This window comes from Schistocerca americana, chromosome 3, assembly GCF_021461395.2.
Source record: "Schistocerca americana isolate TAMUIC-IGC-003095 chromosome 3, iqSchAmer2.1, whole genome shotgun sequence".
Classification (NCBI taxonomy): Eukaryota; Metazoa; Arthropoda; class Insecta; order Orthoptera; family Acrididae; genus Schistocerca; species Schistocerca americana.
In genome coordinates, this window is record NC_060121.1 from 888,158,574 (window position 1) to 888,180,910 (window position 22,337).

General features: G+C 44.9%; 1 protein-coding gene and 1 pseudogene across 1 annotated transcript in view; both read left to right on the plus strand.

The window, feature by feature from the left end:
- Positions 1–22,337, plus strand: part of LOC124606472 (leucine-rich repeat-containing G-protein coupled receptor 6-like) — a 103,276-nt gene that overhangs the window by 72,366 nt on the left and 8,573 nt on the right. The gene's annotated exons all lie outside the window — the stretch shown is intronic.
- Positions 20,911–21,030, plus strand: LOC124607784 (annotated as a pseudogene).

Here is a 22,337-nt window from a genome sequence, read left to right on the forward strand (position 1 = left end):
CTTCGTCTCCATACATGGACTCTGTACTGTTTAGGTCCGTGTCGTGTTTTGTACCCGGTAGCGCTACGGGTATGGGTGGTTTACGTACGCCGCACGAGTTCGTGAGGAACATCGGAATAGTGCCGCAATAACCCTGATGAAAGTAGCTCATAGCACATCTGCAGCCGTGTTAAAGTTACTGTGAATGACACGAACTTCACTGTACACCAGAGTGCACAGTCTTGAAAAAGAGATATCAAACCTGCAGTTGGTGAGTACGACGTCTCCTATGGGCTCACACCGTCTCTAATGCGGGCTTCCCAAACTTTTCCTCTGACGAAACACTTTGAGAATCCTGCAACTTTGATAGAACACCCCATTTATTTTGAATGTTAATAAAATTTTTAAAAATCAAAAAAGATATTTAATCGAGCGACTTCTTCAATTTCAGGTTGTACCTAATAATACACAATTCATAATAATCTTTTTTTTTTTTTTAAAGTAATTGGTGTCGTCTAAGTGTCGAAGGAAAACGGCATGTTATAAATTGTTTTTCGCGGAGCTCTTATCCACCTCCCGTGGAACACAGCTGCTTGAAACACAGTTCGACAAAGCTGCTCGAACGATCTTTATGTCAGCCGTACGTTAAACGCCAATCTTTCTTGTTCCTTCTTCCTGGGGACTCAGATGAATAAACAGGGAAAGTCTCCTTTATTACCACCCATTGGACACTTTTCCAACTGGGGTACATTGGTGCAAATAAGTCGCCGGAATGGCCTCCAATAGTAACCACGCTATTGAGCCACAAGCGATAATTAAGTCAGGCATGCCGGCCGAAGTGGCCGTGCGGTTAAAGGCGCTGCAGTCTGGAACCGCGGGACTGCTACCGTCGCAGGTTCGAATCCTGCCTTGGGCATGGATGTTTGTGATGTCCTTAGGTTAGTTAGGTTTAACTAGTTCTAAGTTCTAGGGGACTAATGACCTCAGCAGTTGAGTCCCATAGTGCTCAGAGCCATTTGAACCATTTTTTTAAGTCAGGCATTTTGCTACGTCTCTAAACTCCGATAAATCGGCTATAGCGTGCTGGAGAGTAATGATTTCTAACCTTCTATGTCAAAACTCTTAAAGCTAAAAATAAAATAAACGTTACTAATATTTTACATCTTTATTCTTCGTGTCCGCATATTTATTTGAATTACGAAATATTTGAAATTACGAAATATTTGCACACTTAAAATTTCTGTTATTAATTACTCAATCCTGTACTGTTTACTATGTTTATTTCTGGATTCGTTTACGCAATAATAATCGAAATTAATAGTGTAACGAAAACTTGTAGGAATTTATTTGTTAGGAAAAATTGTAAGCCGTTTAGAATGTTGTTATTTCCGCAGAGTATGGGAGTCGTAAGCTTGCCTCCGATGTGATAATAATAGGTGCGTACAATGTAATTTCGGCTTTGTTAATGTGAAAAATCAATATATTGTATGATATACAAAAATGTGAGAAAATATATTTATGTAAAAAAATGCTGCAACAACAGTCTTCACATTTCGTAATGTGACAGTTTCAGCTTCAAGAATCAGTCCCCTAGACAAGAAGAATAGGAGTCATCTCAACATGACAAGTTAAGTAAACTTGAAAGTCTATTGTAACTTCGCTCCTCTCAAATCTTCATAAAAGACTTCGCTTATTAATTACTTAGACTGGGCATTGTTTAATGTGGACAATAGGTGGAAGAAGGAATGACGGGGAGGGGGGAGGGGAGATTACAGGTCTTGCCGCAATGGTAACACCGGTTCCCGTCAGGTCATGGAAATTAAGCTCTGTTGGGCTTGGCTAGCATTTGGATGGGTGACCGTCCGGGTCTGCAGAGCGCTGTAGGCAAGCGGGATTCACTCAGCCCTTGTGCGTCTTGTTCTCACCCACGCTTCAGTTCTATAACTCCGAAGGAGAGAGCATCTTCAACAGTCACTCGCCCTCACTATATAAGGCACTGCGATTCGATTTGGGATGTAACCAGCCGCGCGCACCCGAGACATAATCATCCCAAAACTGATAGTCTCGTGGGCAAGTAATTCTACAGCTGCCGCTGGCTCTCCATCCAAGATGACACGCTGTGCGCTGCCTACTAAGAAATTCTCAGTCCACTGGAAAACTCGGACTTGATTTTACGTACGACGGTGTTTCAGAAAGTAGCCACCATTTTGCTTTCGTATACGCAAGATCTGTATTCTCGAAAAACATCTCACTGACAAAACAGAAGGTTACCTTTCACCCTTACACGAGAGTCTTCGTTATCTGCCGCACCTATGCATGAGATTCAGAATTCCCGTGTCGCAGTCGCCTGCCGCGAATCCATTAAGCCAAGTTTTACGCTGCATTGTGCACCTCGCAATCATTTCCGAAACGTTTCGAGGCAAGATTTTTTTGTGTCAAAGATGATTTGTAAATATGATTATTCTGCGCAGCGTTTGGCTTTTTTGTGTAAAACATGTTATGGATAGAATGCATGTGTAATATAAATAGGATATGGAAAAGCATTCTGCGACCACTGAAATATAATGTGCCGGCTGAGGAAAAAAATTGCAGATATAGATCGTATGTTTATAGTTAATTTAAATAAATCCGTCATGATGGAGGTGTAACTCTCGGAGACGCATAGTCGAACTTTCATCAAAAGTGGCCGATTACAATTCTTTGTATATTTCAATAAATTATTTAATGCTGGTGGCGTCTACAGAAAGCATACGCTAACAAATAAGCGATAATTGTCGTTTATCAGTTGTTGAGGCGTCATAGTGTTCAAATGATGCTGGGGCAATTGGGTTAGAAAACGATATACTAAAAGCATTGATGAGTTTTGCTATTTGGCCAGTAAAATGCCTGATGATGGCCCAAGTAGAGAGTGTATGAAAAGTGGACTGGGAATTGCAAGAAGAGCATTTATGAAGAAGAGAAATTTGTTAACATCGAATATAAATTTAAGTGTCTGGAAGCCTTTTCTGGAGGGTTTTATCTGGAGTGTAGTCGTGTATGAAAGTGAAACATGTACGACAAATAGTTTAGACAAGAAGAGAATAGAGCCTTTTGAAAAGTGGTACTACAGCAAAATACCGAAGATTAGAGGGGTAGATGGTGTAACTAATGCTGAGGAACTATACAGAACTGCGGAAAAAAGAAATTTGTCGGACCCTCATGACCTTAGCAGTTTTGCGCGCTAAAGCATCGACTAAATAAAAAAAAGTTGTGGCATAACTTCACTAAAAGAGGAGTAGGTTAATAGGACATATTCTGAGCCATGAAGTGATCATCTATTTAGTATTGGACGGTAGTAAGGAGGGGGGGGGGGGGGGTGTCAAACCCATAGAGGGGGACCAAGAGATTAATACAATAAGTAGATTCAGAAGGATGTAGGTTGCCGTAGTTATTCGATGATGAAGAGACTTGCACAGGATAGAGTAGTATGGAGAACTGCGTCAAACCATTTTCAGACTGAAGACCACAACAACAACAAACATGGTCAGGGGTTTGGGAGAACTATTTGTTCACACAACCGTGGAACGTTAAAGCGGTGGCTCATTTTTTTTTTTTTTTTATTTTACAGCTTACTATTCCTTGCTGTAGGGGCTGTGATTTTTGATATTTTTTGTCTAAACTAGCAAGGAAAACAGAGGGCACTATTTCCTCCACATCAAGTGGATTTAGTGCTCACGTACTCACACTGAGCCGTGAACACTTCCCAGTTTGTCAATGGGGAACAGTTGAACATGATTACTACTGTTATCGGTGCCATGCGTGCAATGGTCGAGCCAGCCGCACGATATGGAATCTTTATACTATCGTTAATGGAGCGAGACCTGCACGACCTTGTAGCAACCGTTATAGTTCCGCATTGTTCTGTTACACTAGGGTTGTCCGCAGCTCATGGTCGTGCGGCAGCGTCCTCGCTTCCCGCGCCCAGGTTCCCGGGTTCGATTCCCGGCGGGGTCAGGGATTTTCTCTGCCTCGTGATGACTGGGTGTTGTGTGATGTCCTTAGGTTAGTTAGGTTTAAGTAGTTCTAAGTTCTAGGGGACTGATGACCGTAGCTGTTAAGTCCCATAGTGCTCAGAGCCATTTGAACCATTTTTTGTTACACTAGGGTTGAGTTCACGTAAGGAAAGAGAGATAATGTAAGATTTACGGACTCATTTATTAAACAGTTGAGAATCGAACAATAATACAACCAAATGGGGGTGGGGGGAAGAAAGATTCGAGTTCAGCAGCCTGCCCTTACGTACGTTCATAACACGCCACGATAGCAGGAGGAAAGGAATTTTAGTAACGATCGCCGTATTATCAAATAGAATCCCATTTAGTAAAGGAAGGGGTTGCAGGCGCGCAACGACCACCACCAGGAATTAGCCAAAGACTAAGAAGATGCTACTGTGCGCGAATCGCTCGGTAGCCTCCCGTACTAAAGCAATAAAACCCGCAAGACGCGAAACTATTCAGAATGACCTATGAGGTTCCCTCTGGGCTGCAGGGCACGTCGGCGCTCATGCTTACCGAACTTCATCTCGTGGAAGCGGCACCTCCGGCCTCAGGCACGGTCACACTAGAGCTGAACTACTGCCCCTTTGTCCACCACCCATCCGCGGAGGGCGGTTGGCGCCCGCCCGCGAAAAACCGGCGCGCACCTAAACTGGCCAATCATAGGGCCGGAATTTCACAGGGAGGCGACCTCGCGACGTTAAAATTGAGCAGAAATAGCGTTTACAAGGTTGGTAAGGCAGGTTGGGGAACTGAGAACGGGAGAAACTTTTGCCACTACTGAATGTTCAAACGACACCACGTGTTACCCTGGCGATCGGAAAAGGGATGGGAAACGGGAAGTCATCATGGCTGCTAGGAAGACTGCTGCCCTCGCCCATAAATAAAGCAAATTTCTAGCGCCAAGCTCCTCTCACAGATCAGTGTGAGACAAGCTGTAAAAATCGTCAAATAAATCAGGCAACCCATAGAAATTATTAATATTACCTGAATTATTACTTGACCGAGTACCAGAATGCTGGGATTAGAAATATGAAATAAGAGCACTGAATGGTGAACGAAGTGCACGTCCTTCAAACGATTATGTTTAGATGCAAGCGATTTACTCAGTGTGCTACGATTATCGAAATGTCAAAGATGACACTTTGCCACATCCCATTCTTTGAGACATAGGTCTTCTCTGTCGCAACATGTTACATGTTACTACGGCAACAACAGTATATCAGGCGAGAAATAACATTGAATTTATGGGGTGTTATGTTCAACCTGTATTATTATGTGTTAAGTAACATTTAATTTCCTTGTCGTTACCTACATGAGACGATGTAATACCACGTAATATCATTCGACAAATAAACCCATTCATCAAAGAATCTGCAACCTTCGACTGCCCCTCTTCGTCAGTACATGAGGTCTGCTTTGTCTTCGTTTCACAGCGTTCGTCCCTTCGCATTTTTACTTCATAATCACATCACAAATAGTCCACATGGCTAGCTTTAGAAAGGTTGGAATGACGCTGATGGATTTGTTACTCAGGTGACATCCAGTAACTAGTGCATTTTTCGAAGTCACTGAGCTCTCATGACCGGCCCATACTGCTGTTACGCCGGCCGGAGTGGCCGAGCGGTTCTAGGTGCTTCAGTTTGGAACCACGCGACTGCTACGGTCGCAGGTTCGAATCCTGCCTCGGGCATGGATGCGTGTGATGCCCTTAGGTCAGTTAGGTTTAATTAGTTCTGAGTTCTAGGGGACTGATGACCTCAGATGTTAAGTCCCATAGTGCTCGGAGTCATTTGAACTGCTGTCACTGCTTCTCTACTGACAACACAACACTCCCCTCCTCCTCTTACACTGGCGGGTCCGCCTCTTGTGACACCTTCTGATCAGTTCCGCGTTACTTTGGCCTCTTCGTACAGTTTTGATTATGCATTTACATGCTCCGGATGCCATCATATAATACGTGGCGTAGGGTGTCTTATACAATAACTAGCCATTGCTTTTCCTAACATCTAGAGTAAAAGTTACACACGCAATAAAATTGTGTTGTAGACAATGACTGCACAAGCTGAGACATGGTCGCAAATTAAACAGTGACCCGAATGCAGAATAAATTTAATTTACTTCACGTCTATGGTCACAAACTTCATCAGACTCCCGATTTCAGTCTATAATGACAATTTTCAGATCTCTTTTATAAAAACATGTCCTAAGGTACCGGACCCATACTGGCATCGTCAAATGCTAAACGCCGCGCGGGGTGGCCGTGCCGTTTAAGGCGCCATGTCACGGTCTAAAAAATGGTTCAAATGGCTCTGAGCACTATGGGACTTAACATCTGAGGTCATCAGTCCCATAGAACTTAGAACTACTTAAACTTAACTAACCTAAGGACATCACACACATCCATGCCCAAGGTAGGATTCGAACCTGCGACTGTAGCAGTCGCGCGGTTCCAGACTGAAGCGCCTAGAACCGCTCGGCCACCGAGCCTGGCTGTCACGGTCTGCGCGGCCCCTCCCGCCGGAGGTTCGAGTCCTCCCTCGGGCATAGTGACTGTCTTGTCCTTCGCATTAGTTAGTTTAACCTAGTTTAAGTAGTGTGTCAGTCTAGAGACCGATGACCTCAGCAGTTTGGTCCCTTGGCAATTCACACTCATTTTTCTCAAGTGCTGAACCCAAAATCAGCGCGAGCATCGTCAACTATATACTCACATCAAAAAAAAGTTTTGCATCACCTCGGGTCCGAGAATTCCGAAACCAGTACAGAAAATTGGAATAGAGATCAACATAAACATCATTTCCGCCCTTTTTATTGCTCATGAAAACCACACATTGCATGTTGTGCCACCATACAGTGAGACCTTCAGATGTGGTGGTCCAGATTGCTATACACATCGGTACCTCTAATACCCAGTAGCACGTCCTCTTGCATTGATGCATCCCTGTATTCGTCGTGGTATACTATCCACAAGTTCGTCAAGGCACTGTTGGTCCAGATTGTCCCACTCCTCAACGGCGATTCGGCGTAGATCCCTCAGAGTGGTTGGTGGGTCACGTCGTCCATAAACAGCCTTTTCAATCCATCCCAGGCATGTTCGATAGGGTTCATGTCTAAAGAACGTGATGGCGACTCTAGTCGAGCGACGTCGTTATCCCGAAGGAAGTAATTCACAAGATGTGCACGATGGGGGCGCGAACTGTCGTCCGTGAAGACGAATGCCTCGCCAGTATGCTGTCAATATGCTTGTACTATCGGTCGGAGAATGGCATTCACGTATCATACAGCCATTACGGCGCCTTCCATGATCACCAGCGGCGTACGTCGGCCCCACATAATTCCACCCGAAAACAGCGGGGAACCACCACCTTGCTGCACTCGCTGGACAGTGTGTCTAAGGCGTTCAGCGTGACCGGGTTGCCTCCAAACACGTCTCCGACTATTGTCTGGTTGAAGGCATATGTGACACTCATCGGTGAATAGAACGTGGTGCCAATCCTGAGCGGTCCATGCGACGTTTTGTTGGGCCCATCTGTACCGCGCTGGTGAAGTGGTTGCAAAGATGCATTTCGCCATGGACGTCGGGAGTGAAGTTGCGCATCATTCAGCCTATTGCGCACAGGTTGAGTCGTAACACGACGTCCTGTGGCTACACGAAAAGCATTATTCAACTTGATGGCATTGCTATCAGGGTTCCTCCAAGCCACAATCCATAGGTAGGGGTCATCGACTGCAGTAGTAGTCCTTGGGCGGCTTGCGTGAGGTGTGTCATCAACAGTATCTGTCTCTCGGTATCTCCTCCATCTCCGAAAAACATCGCTTTGGCTCACTCCGAGAAGTCTGGGCACTTCCTTTGCTGAGAGCCCTTCCTGGCACAAAGTACACAATGCGGACGCGATCGAACCGCGGTGTTGACCGTCTAGGCATGGTTGAACTACTTCCTTCCTGGTGGAATGACTGGAACTGATCGGCTGTCGGACCCCCTCCTGCTAATAGGCGCTGTTCATGCATGGTTGTTTAGATCTTTGGGTGGTTTTAGTGACATCTCTGAACAGTCAAAGGGACTGTGCATGTCATACATTAGCCACAGTCACCGTCTATCTACATTAGTTCTGGGAACCGGGGTGATGCAAAACTTTTTTTGATGTGTGTATAAATAATAGTATACACAAGAGTCATCTTGTCAGCAGCACTTTTTTTATTAAACACATCTGAAGCTGGTCATTGTAGACCGAAACCTGTAGTCTGATGACAAAAAAATTGTGACCATAGAGGTGAAGTACAGACAATGACTGCATTGCAAATTGATTTCTAAACTGTGATAGTTTTTGCCGACAGATATCCAGAGGTCATCGTCCACGGGTAGAACGCGGAAAGTGGCAAAACGTGTAGAAGCGTCACAGAAAATAAACCACGGGGGAAGCAGAGGGGCTGCAGAAGGACGCGCCTCTCGGTGGGTGCAATGGCAGAGCGCGTAGCCGCCACAGCTGTCCAAATAGCCGCCTGTCATAACACGACCGCGCATCATCTCTATTTTAGCGATACGTCCGTCCGGAGTTTACGACATCCCGACGTCGCCGCAGGCGAACTGAGCGCTGCACAATCATCTGGCAGAACATTCCAACCGAGAGTTCCCTAGCGGAAGTAGCCGACGAGGAATCTGCTTATGGCGGGCGGGGGTGAGCATTGGATTACGACTTTCCCCTCTGTTGTTCAGAAATTAGCAGATCTAAAAGTAACGTAGTCCAGAGAAGACTCACATTTAAGTACAAAAGATTTTCTTACAATATGACACTTTGGATTCGAGAAGGGTCACTGAGCTATTTACACACTAACCAATCAAATATTGCAAGCCTTAAATAATATAAAATCTCCAGTTCGTTTTTTTTTTTTTGCCATCTGTCGAAGGTGTTTGATTGCGTTGATCATGTCACTGTCTTTGAAAAAATGAATTTTTACGGAATTCATGGCTTTACATACAGCTAGTTTAAAATATACTTAAAAAACGGACTGCAGACAGTCGTGTGAAGTTTCATGGAATTCGTGGCTTCACACAGCTGGTCTGAAACATACTAAATGTCAGTATGCAAAAAGTTGTGGAATAATACCAATAGTACTGGGAGGGTAAAAAATTTTAGTGACTTGGGAGAAAAAAATCGCAGAAAGAGGCTACAGAATTAAATTTTGGTTGCACTCCTCTTCCTTATATATTTGAATGACGTTCCACTTAATATCCAAAATCCAGAATTGGTAGTTTTTGCAAACGATATTAGCGTTGTACACTGATGAGTCAAAGAAACTGGTACACCTGCCTAATATTGCGTAGGGCCACGCAAGCATGCAGAAGTGCTGCAGTACGACATGTCACGGACCCGACTAACGGCTGAAGTAGTGCCGGAGGGAGTTGACACCATTAATCCTGCAGGGCTGTCCATAAATCCGTAAGAGTGCGAGGGGGTGGAGACCTCTTCTGATCAGTACGTTGCAAGGCATGCCAGGTACGCTCAATAATAGTCATGTCTGGTGAGGTTGATGACCAGCGGAAGTATTTAATCTCAGAAGAGTGTTCCTAGTGCCACTCTGTAGCAATTCTGGATGTGTAGGATGTCGCATTGTCCTGCTGGAATTGCCCAAATCCGTCGGAATGCACAATGGACATGAGTGGATGCAGGCGATCAGACAGGATGCTTACGTACGTGTCACCTGTCAGATTCGTGTCTAGACGTATCAGCGGTCCCATATCACACCAAATTCACACGCCCCACACCATTACAGAGCCTCCAACAGATTGAACAGTCCCCTACTGACATGCAGGATCCATGTATCCATGAGGTTGTCTCCATACTCGTACAAGCCCATCCGCTTGATACAATTTGAAACGAGACTCGTCCGACCAGGCAACATGTTCCACTCATCAACAGTCAAATGCCGGTTTTGACGGGCTCAGACGAGGCCTAAAACTTCGTGTCGTGCAGTCATGAAGGGTACACGAGGGGCCTTCGGTTCCGAAAGCCCATATAGATAATGTATCGTTGAATGGTTCACTCGTTGACACTTCTCGATGGCCTAACATTGAAATCTGCAGTAATTTGCGGAAAGGATGCACTTCTGTCACGTTGAACGATTCTCTTCGGTCGTCTTTGGTGTCATTCTTGCAGTATTTTTTTCCGGCCGCATCGATGTGAGATATTTGATGTTTTACCGTGAATGTCAGGAATCCGGTAAAACATCAAATCTCCGACATAATGCGCCAGGAAAAAGATCCTGCAAGAATGGGACCAACAACGACTGAAAAGAATCGTTCAACGTGAGAGAAGTGCAATTCTCTCCAAGTTGCTGCAGATTTCGATGCTGGGTTATCAACAAGTGTCAGCGTGAGAACCATTCAACGAAACATCATCGATATGGACTTTCGGAGCCAAAGGCCCACTTGTGTTCCCTTGAGGACTGCATGACACAAAGCTTTACGCCTCGCCTGGACCCATCAACGCAGGCTCTGGAGTGTTGACGACTGGAAACATGTTGCCTGGTTGGACGAGTTTCTTTTAAATTTGAGTTGAGTGGATGGACGTGTAGAGATACAGAGACAACCTCCATGGACCCTGCATTTCAGCAGGGGATTGTTGAAGCTGGTGGAGGCTCTGTAATGGTGTGGGGCGTGTGCAGTTGGAGTGATATAGGACTGTTGATGCGTCTGCATACAACTCTGACAGGTGACACGTACATAAGCATCCTGTCTGATCCTCTGCATCCATTGATGTTCATTGTGCATTCCGACGAACTTGGGCAATTCCAGTAGGACAATGCGACACCCCACACGTCCAGAATTTCTACAGAGTGTCTCGAGGAACACTCTACGGTGTTTAAACATTTCCGCTGGCCACCAAACTCCCCATACATGAACATTATTGAGCATACCTGGGGTGCCTTGCAACGTGCTGTTCAGAAGAGATCTCCAACCCCTCGTACTCTTATGGATTTATAGACAGCCCTGCAGGGTTCATGGTATCAATTCCGACCAGTACTACTTCAGACATTAATCGAGTCTAAGCCACATCGTGTTGCGGCACTTTTGCACACTCGTGGGAGCTCTAGACGATATTAGGGAGGTGTACCAGTCACTTTAGTTCTTCAGTGTACATTGCAGTTGAAAAATAATATTAGAATCTTACAACGCAAGTAAGTTCAAATGGCTCTGAGCACTGTGGGACTTAACTTCTGAGGTCATCAGCCCCCTAGAACTTAGAACTACTTAAACCTAACTAACCTAAGGACATCACACACATCCATGCCCGAGGCAGGATTCGAACCTGCGACCGTAGCGGTCGCGCTGTTCCAGACTTTAGTGCCTAGAACCGCTCGGCCACCCCGGCCGGCTAACGCAAGTAAGTGATACTGAGTATACAACCATACTCAGAAGGTATCCCCGAAGAAGTTCCCGAAGTTTGTCTATGGAGTTATCTTTCACGTTACATATGAAGACCGTGCTGATACCAAAGTTCGATATGACAAAATTAAGGTCGTCAGGGATGAAAGAACAATGCTAGGAGGAGAGAGTCACGTGCAGGTGACTTTAATTCTTTCCCATTTTTTCCGTAAGCAGACCAGGATTATTCCTTTATTTTCAAGTTCTGATTTACAAATTCTCACAATCTTTTCTGGAGCAAACACGCCCGGGTTCCCGGGTTCGATTCCCGGCGGGGTCAGGGATTTTCTCTGCCTCGTGATGGCTGGGTGTTGTGTGATGTCCTTAGGTTAGTTAGGTTTAAGTAGTTCTAAGTTCTAGGGGACTGATGACCATTGATGTTAAGTCCCATAGTGTTCAGAGCCATTTGAACCATTCTGGAGCAAAGTTCAATAGTCGAGGTGATAGTCTGTCATTTTGTCTCACGCCTGTCTAAATTTCAAAGGGCCGTGGCAATTCTTACAAGAATTTCACCTTGGAAGTTGTGCCTCTTAACGTCTGTTTTGTCATAAACATGTTTGGGTATAATCTTTTACAATTATTACTAGCTATATTCCTGTGCTTACCAGCAGAGGTTGAAGAAGGATCTTTTCATACCGTCTGTTTTTAGGGTTGCGTGCCGCAGTCGGTAAAAATGGAATCCTTATAGGATCAATTTGTCAATAAATTCGTTTACGTGGCCAATAAGTCCAAAGTAAATGAAACCTATCGAAAGAAGCAAAGCATTTTCCTTAAGCTTTTAACACACAAAGCGAAATCAGTAAATCCTTATATCCTAACCATGTAATTTTAATGTTGTCGCTGGCGTAAACTTCCGAAAGTACCGGGTGATCAAAAAGTCAGTATAAATTTGAAAACTTAATAAACCACGGAATAATGTAGATAGAGAGGGAAAAATTGACACACATGCTTGGAATGACATCGGGTTTTATTAGAACCAAAAAAATTGCTAGACGCGTGAAAGATCTCTTGCGCGTGCCGTTTGGTGGTGATCGTGTACTCATCCGCCACTTTCGTCATGCTTGGCCTCCCAGGTCCCCAGACCTCAGTCCGTGCGATTATTGGCTTTGGGGTTACCTGAAGTCGCAAGTGAATCGTGATCGACCGACATCTCTAGGGATGCTGAAACACAACATCCGACGCCAATGCCTCACCATAATTCCGGACATGCTTTATAGTGCTGTTCACAACATTATTCCTCAACTACAGCTATTGTTGAGGAATGATGGTGGACATATTGAGCATTTCCTGTAAAGAACATCATCTTTGCTTTGTCTTACTTTGTTATGCTAATTATTGCTATTCTGATCAGATGAAGCGCCATCTGTCGGACATTTTGTGAACATTGTATTTTTTTGGATCTAATAAAACCCCATGTCATCCAAGCATGTGTGTCAATTTGTACCCCTCTATCTACATTATTCCGTGATTTATTCAGTTTTCAAATTTATACTGACTTTTTGATCACCCGGTATTTCTGTCACTGGGGTAAAAAAACCAACAGCGTCGTCTATTGGTTCTTTGGTGTGCCACGCTCTCACTAAGTAAACAACCGAACTACTAAGCTGAGCAGACTTCCAGAACATTACATTACGATTTTTTTTAATTTTTTTTTAATTTTTTTTTTATTTTTATTATTATTTTTTTTTTTTGCGTGATACGACTTTGAGGAAATGAAGCCTATATGTTACCTCAAGTTACGTTCATGTTACCCTTGAAAACCCATTATAATTCGTCTAGTAATTTAGGAGATTAGCGTATTCAAACAGACAAGCATACTCGGCGGTTTCCGACAAAACTTGAAATCACGATATATCTTTATTTCGTGATTCGATTTTCATGAAATAGAGTCTATATGTTACCCTGGGTTACAGTCAAATTTACTGTGAAAAACCCATGAAAAAAATAATCAAATAGTTTTGAGATTAGCATGTCGAAACAGGTAGACATGGCGGTTTTATAGATTAAAATATTTTACACTACTGGCCATTAAAATTGCTACACCAAGAAGAAATGCAGATGATAAATGGGTATTCATTGGACAAATATATTATACTAGAACTGACATGTGATTATATTTTCTTGCAATTTGGGTGCATAGGTCCTGAGAAATCAGTACCCAGAACAATCACCTCTGGCCGTAATAACGGCCTTGATACGCCTGGGCATTGAGTCAAACAGAGCTTGGATGGCGTGTACAGGTACAGCTGCCCATGCAGCTTCAACACGATACCACAGTCCACCAAGAGTAGTGACTGACGTATTGTGACGAGCCAGTTGCTCGGCCACCATTGACCAGACGTTTTCAATTGGTGAGAGATGTGGAGAATATGCTGGCCAGGGCAGCAGTCGAACATTTTCTGTATCCAGAAAGGCCCGTGAAAGACCTGCAACATGAGGTCGTGCATTATCCTGCTGAAATGTAGGATTTCGCAGGGATCGGATGAAGGGTAGAGTCACGGGTCGTAACACATCTGAAATGTAACGTCCACTGTTCAAAGTGCCGTCAATGTGACCAAGAGGTGGCCGAGACATGTAACCAGTGGCACCCCATACCATCACCCCCGGGGGATACGCCAGTATGGCGATGAGGAATACACGCTTCCAATGTGCATTCATCGCGATGTCGCCAAACACGGATGCGACCATCGTGATGCTGTAAACAGAATCTGGATTCATCCGAGAAAATGACGTTTCGCCATTGGTGCACCCAGGTTCGTTGTTGAGTACACCATCGCAGGCGCTCCTGTCTGTGATGCAGCGTCAAGGGTAACCGCAGCCACTGTCTCCGAGCTGATAGTCCATGCTGCCGCAAACGTCGTCGAACTGTTCGTGCAGATGGTTCTTGTCTTGCAAACGTCCCCATCTGTTGACTCAGGGATCGAGACGTGGTTGCACGATCCGTTACAGCCATGCGGATAAGATGCCTGTCATCTCGACTGCTAGTGATACGAGGCCGTTGGGATCCGGCACGGCGTTCCGTATTACCCTCCTGAACCCACCGATTCCACATTCTGCTAACAGTCATTGGATCTCGACCAACGCGAGCAGCAATGTCGCTATACGACAAACCACAATCGCGATAAGCTACAATCTGACTTTTATCAAAGTCGGAAACGTGACGGTACGCATTTCTCCTCCTTACACGAGGCATCACAACAACGTTTCACCAGGCAACACCGGTCAACTGCTGTTTGTGTACGAGAAATCGGTTGGAAACTTTCCTCACGTCAGCACGTTGTAGGTGTCGCCACCGGCGCCAACCTTGTGTGAATGCTCTGAAAAGCTGATCATTTGCATATCACAGCATCTTCTTCCTGTCGGTTAAATTTCACGTCTATAGCACGTCATCTTCGTGGTGTAGCAATTTTAATGGCCAGTAGTGTATTTTATATTAAGTCCTAGGCAACTACGCTAAAAGTGTTATATTGAAAGTGGGAGTAACAGAAAATTGTACTGGGTGGTGGAGGGGAGAGGGGAGGAGCGAAACTAAGAAACTGTGATTCCCGCTCCGGCAACTCGACCCTCAATGCTACCCTGCAGTGCCGCCCGTTGCCCGTCGGCTGGCGTGCGACAGCCTCGGCACTTGACAGAAGACGATGCCCGCCCCACCCCATCCAGCAGTCTGGAAGGCGCCAGACGCATCCGGAGGCAGGGAGGGAGCCGAGAGGCAGCAAAGTTTTCCGCGCGTTTATCTGCTCCAGAGCAAATATTTGTCTTGGCCGCGCTCGCTGTTCGGTTTCCTTTTTTTTCGCACGCGGGCACGCAGCAGCTTTCACGCATGTGCGTGTGGCGTCGCAGTGCCAGTCTCGCTCCGCTTCTGTCGCCGCCGAGGTGCTCCGCCCGCTGCCGTACCACGCGCCACGCACGACCTGTCGCTCCTGGTAAGGTACCAGCGCCCGCTGCCCAGCTGGGGCGTCATCACGCGATAGCGGGGCGCACTGCTTCCACTGTGCTAGCCGTCTCAGCGTGTTAATGGGCTGCTGCAAACGGAAAATTCATGTCTGATCAATGACTTTGAAAACAGAGCTATTCGCAATCAGGCCCAAGCGACTCAACCCGCCACTTTGGCCGGCCGCGGTGGTCTAGCGGTTCTAGGCGCTCAGTCCGGAACCGCGCGACTGCTACGGTCGCAGGTTCGAATCCTACCTCGGGCATGGATGTGTGTGATGTCCTTAGGTTAGTTAGGTTTAAGTAGTTCTAAGTTCTAGGGGACAGATGACCACAGATGTTTAGTCTCATAGTGCTCAGAGCCATTTGAACCATTTTGAACTGCCACTTTGGGGCGCCGAGGAGAGAGGAGTGCCTCTGGTGCCACAAACTGTATGATTTCAGCACAGGTTGTATCACAATCAGCAGAGCCCGCTTTGGGCGCCTAGCTTGGAGAGGGGCTCAAAAGCAAGATTTGTATACAGTGCGCTTTGCAGCTAACAGCAAAAGCTGACCCGTCTATAAGTGCGCGAGGGGAAAGGGGGGGGCGCCAAACGATAAGTCGTTTGTGTCGAAAAATGTTCTCGGAACCGGACCTGTTTGCAGCCTATCTGATTCCCGTCATCAGATTCTAGTCCACCTGCAGGGTGTAGACCACTTGTTCCCTAGCTTGTTAGCCACTGTATGGCAGAATTTAATGAGACATGATTTCGTGAACAGTGGACGCCGCCACAATTACGACACTGGTGAAAATGTACTTACATCCAGTCTACCTGCCGGCCGGTGTGGCCGTGCGGTTCTAGGCGCTTCAGTCTGGAACCGCGTGACCGCTACGGTCGCAGGATCGAAACCTACCTCGGGCATGGATGTGTGTCATGTCCTTAGGTTAGTTAGGTTTAAGTAGTTCTAGGTTCTAGGCGACTGATGACCTCAGAAATTAACGCATAGTGCTCAGAGCCATTTGAAACATTTGAGCCCAACCTAGGGGAAATTACCCCCCGAGGCGTAAAATGAAATTTTCTGAGGGCTAAAAACTAAAAGATCCAATTCTTTCTCATTCACGAAACTGAATTATTTTCAAACAATCATTACTATTCACACAATTTTGTAGTGCTCCAATACTGACTGTATAATTTACCAATAATTACTTTGAGAATCAATAGCATTAATGTAGTGGAGGTTACAAGTTCCTCACATAGTCTACTCACTACGCACGTATGTTGTGCTTTGTCCTGTACATCACTGACGATAAAAGTGAGACATATAGGTAACAAATGCTAAATATCTCACGAAAATGTCTTCTCCAGTTGTAGATAGTACCTGCAGTAGTCCATTGCTTCATTACTTGCTTAGAAACAGATAAACGAATTAATTGACAGTAAAACACAGCAGTAGCTACATCTACATTTATCCTCCGCAAGCCACCCAACAGTTTGTGGCGGAGGGCACTTTACGTGCCACTGTCATTACCTCCCTTTTCTGTTCCAGTCGCGTATGGTTCGCGGGAAGAACGACTGCCGGGAAGCCTCCGTGCGCGCTCGACTCTCTCTAATTTTACATTCGTGATCTCCTCGGGAGGTATAAGTAGGAGGAAGCAATATATTCGATACCTCATCCAGAAACGCACCCTCTCGAACCCTGGACAGCAAGCTACACCGCGATGCAGAGCGCCTCTCTTGCAGAGTCTGCCACTTGAGTTTGCTAAACATCTCCGCAACGCTATCACGCTTACCAAATAACCCTGTGACGAAACGCGCCGCTCTTCTTTGGATCTTCTCTATCTCCTCTGTCAACCCGATCTGGTACGGATCCCACACTGATGAGCAATACTCAAGTATAGGTCGAACGAGTGTTTTGTAAGCCACCTCCTTTGTTGATGGACTACATTTTCTAAGGACTCTCCCAATGAATCTCAAGCTGGTACCCGCCTTACCAACAATTAATTTTATATGATCATTCCACTTCAAATCGTTCCGCACGCATACTCCCAGATATTTTACAGACGTAACTGCTACCAGTGTTTGTTCCGCTGTCATATAATCATACAATAAAGGATCCTTCTTTCTATGTATTCGCAATACATTACATTTGTCTATGTTAAGGGTCAATTGCCACTCCCTGCACCAAGTGCCTATCCGCTGCAGATCTTCCTGCATTTCGCTGCAATTTTCTAATGCTACAACTTCTCTGTATACTACAGCATCATCCGCGAAAAGCCGCATGGAACTTCCGACACTATCTACAATAAGGGCTACTATAGCGCTGTAAACAATATTATTATTTTTATTATAATTATTATTATTAGTCATTGTTGGCAGACACAAATCATTAACAGCCCGAAGTCTTCCAGTTGCTGCCAGTTCAGAAGTAAGGAGCGCAACCAAGTGATTTACGAATTATGAATATAGTGCACACATTTTAAACAAGTGTCTACCCTCGCTGTGGATAGTTAGCTTTCTTATCTGAGAAGGAGTTGTGGATAGCACTTGCAATGCACCACGATTTCCTTCGTTATTCATTCACACACACACACACACACACACACACACACACACACACACATACACAAACCAAATATCATTCATCTTTCATCGTTTTTAAAAATGAAAGTGTTCCTAGAAGAGTCTTTCAGCCTACAGTTTAGTTAGGTGTTACAGTTCGTGGGGGATGGGGGGGGGGGCAACAGTTGACGGGGGAGCGGGGGGGGGGGGCGAGGACAGTCATAAGTAATGGTCTAAGAAATGTTGGGAAGCACTGGTGTAGACGATAATTGTTTGCAGCGTACCAAGGCGTAGAGCAAGTCGAGACGAAAAGTTTGATGCAAGACGCTTGTAGTCTATCAAATCGCCAACCTACCACAAATTCGCCTAGAAAATCAACCCAAGCTACAGTGCATGCGCGTCTTGAGAGATCTTCGATATTTTCTCGTTCTCTTCTCGCAAACTATTGGTCCTAGAGGAAAAACCTAACAGGACCATTTTGTATTAAATTTAATGTTTAATTTTATACTGGGATACGTTTCCGATAGAAGCCGTGGTTTCTGAGTTACTCAAAATCAACGAACGGGAGTGACCTTCAAACGTACCCCCGCCGTCACACTCCCCCCTTACCGGTCACGATCACGATTTTTGTTTGGTGTTTTGTTCGTGGCACCCCCCCCCCCTCCCCCCCTACCACCGTGCAAAGGTCTGCGACTTCGTGAATTACTTCCCCTAGCGACCCTTTCTGTCTTCATTAACTAAGTTTCATTGACGCCACCAGCTTAATCGGCTGTTTCGTTAACATCGTTAATATAAACATCCCTGTTAGGGAAATGAAAGAAAAATGACTTTTATAAAAATTCTGCAGAATCTAATTACAATTGGATCGAAAATTAAGCTTTACAAACACCATAGTATCGTAATAAAAAGGCTACATAAACTAATGTATTTTTTCATTAATTTTATGCTGTAAAATTTGTCAAAATTGTGAGATAAAATTTACATAAATGTCAATTTTACAATTTGTAAGTGCACAGCTAAGCCGGTGGCGTAATAATAGCCCAGTCAATGAAAACCAAAAAAGATCGAATATGCGAAATAGTTCATGTGGTCACAAACTTTTGTACGATAATAGGAGGGAGTGCCATGAACAAAATCCCAAACAAAAATCCTGAACAAGAGGGATGAGTTTGAGGGTGGAATGCATTTTAAGTTCACATCCGTCCGTTTTGTTTGAATAACTCGAAAATCGCGGCCTCTAGCGTAAACGTATCCCAGTACAAAATTACACTACGTTGAATATCCTATAAAAAAAGGCCCTATTAATATCTCCTCTAGGCTCAATAGTTTGAGAGAACAGAGTGAGAGAATATTGAAAACCTGGTGCGATGGGCATGCGCAGTAGCTTGCGTTGTATTTGTGGTACCTTCCCGACTTGATAGATTACAAGCGTCCTACGCCAAATTTTTCATCTTAACTTCCTCTAAAGCACTGTGGTACGTTGAAAAAAGTTATCATGGACCATAATCCAGTGCAGGTTATATTTCTAACTGCTGGAAGGACAAACAAAAATTTGATTTTAGATATTTCATGTGATTATTGGCTGAATTTAAAAATTTAAAACGCTGTTACAATCTACTCCTTAAGAGGTACAATCTTACGTTAAAAGTTAAGCGCAGTAAGTCTGGTACTAAGGTTACAGAGTGTTTAACGCCTTGAGGCAGTATACATCACGCTGACCATATTACTCAGGTTATATTCACCCTGTGTTTGAGAAAGAGATTACTTACCGGCTTCCAGTAAACTTTATACATAATTTCGAAACTTTACGAAACTTTTCCTCACCGACATCTCCAAACAATAACGAAAGGAAACAAGTTTATCGCTTACTACATTTTCGCTGTTTATAAAAATTCAGCATGAGGCAATACGTTTTAATTTATTACTTCTTTAGCGGTAACTCAGTTCGCAACACACTTGCAGACGGTATCCACAAAAAAAAAAAAAAAAATGGCTCTAAGCACTATAGGACTTAACAGCTGAGGTCATCAGTCCCCTAAACTTAGAACTACTTAAACCTAACTAACGTAAGAACATCACACACATCCATGCCCGAGGCAGGATTCGAACCTGTGACCGTAGCAGCCGCGTGGTTCCGGACTGAAGCGCCTAGAACCGCTCGGCCACCGTATCCAGACATCCCACTGAATGTACCTGCAATATTCTATCATTGTACGGCACAGTTCGAGAGGTACGACGTAACAAACATTGAAATGCGTGGAAAGTTAGCTTTTTTTTTTTTTAGAAGGGAGTGCAATTTAGCGATAATGTAGTCATCCAGTGTTTGGCAATCAGAGCGCTTAGCAAGTCCCATCAAACTTTAAACACAATTTCGAACCCTTTCCTAAGCTTTTCATCGATTATATGCTGTACGTCAAATATTTAACTCAATATCTTGTTTTTAAAGTAATGAGACATTTGTAGCTGTTTCATTCGCGGGGGTTCGATATTTTAAGGAATTTTAAGAATTAAGAGCTGGGGTTGGGGGAGTTATTGAGGACTGACGTAGTGTCGTTAGGAAGTCATGCGACCTGTTGCATCTTTACTGATGTTCTTTCATGTATTCGGAAAAAAAATTTTCACATTAGCGATCCAGGCAAGACATCGCTATCTACAAACATGGTATGAATTTTTTTCTCGCCGGCAGTATTCTAGCACCGTATTTTAGTAGTTAACTATGATAGGGAGCACAGTCGCTACTAATTTCCGAAACGAAATAATGTTTCTTCGTAGCCTCGGTTCTTATTTGAAAGAAGCACTTCATTTCAAACAGAAAAAGAGCGTGAGTCAGAAAATGTCTTCTTTTAAGCAACTACTTTTTAAGACAACGCAAACTGTTTCAGTTCACGATATTGTGCACTGAAATGCACCTATATATTGGTGAAATTGTTTTCACGTTGTTCACGCATACAGAACCAAGTTCGTTGGTCGTTACACTTGGGTCCAGAAACCTCACATATACGTTGCCAACGGCCTTCCCGCGTTGGTAAAACCGGTTCAGACGCGATCACCGAATTTAAGCAACGCTGGGCTCGATTTGTACGTGGATGGGTGACCGTCCGAGGAAATCGGGCTGGCGTTGGCTGTCGAACACACAAGTCGCGAAGTGGCCTGCAGTTGAAAGACTTGCACCAGGCCGGTGCGCCACAGGACATTATTACACATTGCGTAAAAGAAGTCATAGTGTGTTATTTGAATAAACTGTTTTGTCACTACTGGCCAGGTTCGAACAAATGGTCATAGTCAGTTGTCATGTATATACACATATCAAAAGAAGTTTTGCGTCACCTCGGTTCCGAGAGTTCCAGAACCTGTACAGAAAATTGGAAAAGAGATCAACATAAATATCATTTCCGCCCTTTTTATTGCTCACGAAAACCACACATTGCATGTTGTACCACCATACAGCGAGACCTTCAGAGGTGGTGGTCCAGATTGCTGTACACACCGGTACCTCTAATAGCCAGTAGCATGTCCTCTTGCATTGATGCATGCCTGTATTCGTCGTGGCATACTATCCACAAGTTCGTCAAGGCACTGTTGGTCCAGATTGTCCCACTCCTCAACGGCGATTCGGCGTAGATCCCTCAGAGTGGTTGGTGGGTCACGTAGTCCATAAACAGCCTTTTCAATCCATCCCAGGCATGTTCGATAGGGTTCATGTCTAAAGAACATGATGGCGACTCTAGTCGAGCGACGTCGTTATCCCGAAGGAAGTAATTCACAAGATGTGCACGATGGGGGCGCGAACTGTCGTCCATGAAGACGAATGCCTCGCCAATATGCTGTCAATATGCTTGTACTATCGGTCGGAGAATGGCATTCACGTATCGTACAGCCATTACGGCGCCTTCCATGACCACCAGCGGCGTACGTCGGCCCCACATAATTCCACCCGAAAACAGCAGGGAACCTCCACCTTGCTTCACTCGCTGGACAGTGTGTCTAAGGCGTTCAGCCTGACCGGGTTGCCTCCAAACACGTCTCCAACGATTATCTGGTTGAAGGCATATGCGACACTCGTCGGTGAAGAAAACGTGATGCCAATCCTGAGCGGTCCATTCGGCATGTTGTTGGGCCCATCTGTACCGTGCTGCATGGTTTCGTAGTTTGCAAAGATGGACCTCGGCATGGACGTCGGGAGTGAAGTTGCGCATCATGTAGCCTATTGCGCACACTTTGAGTCGTAGCACGACGTCCTGTGGCTGCACGAAAAGCATTATTCAACATAGTGGCGTCGCTGTCAGGGTCCTCCGAGCCATAATCCGTAGGTAGCGCAAAACGACTGCAGTAGTAGCCCTTGGGCGGCCTGAACGAGGCATGTCATCGACAGTTGCTGTCTCTCTCTATCTCCTCCATGTCCGGACAACATCGCTTTGGGTCACTCCGAGA